Below are 233 nucleotides of genomic sequence, written 5' to 3'. Positions count from 1 at the left end.
CCCCCCCCCCCCCCCCCCCATCAGGATCCCATCCCACCGGTGGGTCTGCTGGCATCCACCCTGGGCGGTGGGACACCCACTTGGGGGTTGGAGGCTGGTTCGGGCAGGTGCGCCCATCACCCCGCGCCTTGGCGGAGGGACAGGACTGTGGCTCTCAAGAAGTCCCTGACAGCCGGGGCGATGGTGGCCTGTCACGCCGGTCTTGCAGCCCAGCCCCTGTGGGTGGCTCTGAA

This window comes from Athene cunicularia (assembly GCF_003259725.1).
Source record: "Athene cunicularia isolate RWA chromosome 8 unlocalized genomic scaffold, athCun1 chr8_part1, whole genome shotgun sequence".
Lineage (NCBI taxonomy): Eukaryota > Metazoa > Chordata > Aves > Strigiformes > Strigidae > Athene > Athene cunicularia.
The sequence above is the reverse complement of the archived record's forward strand: the minus strand, read 5'-3'. Positions refer to the sequence as shown.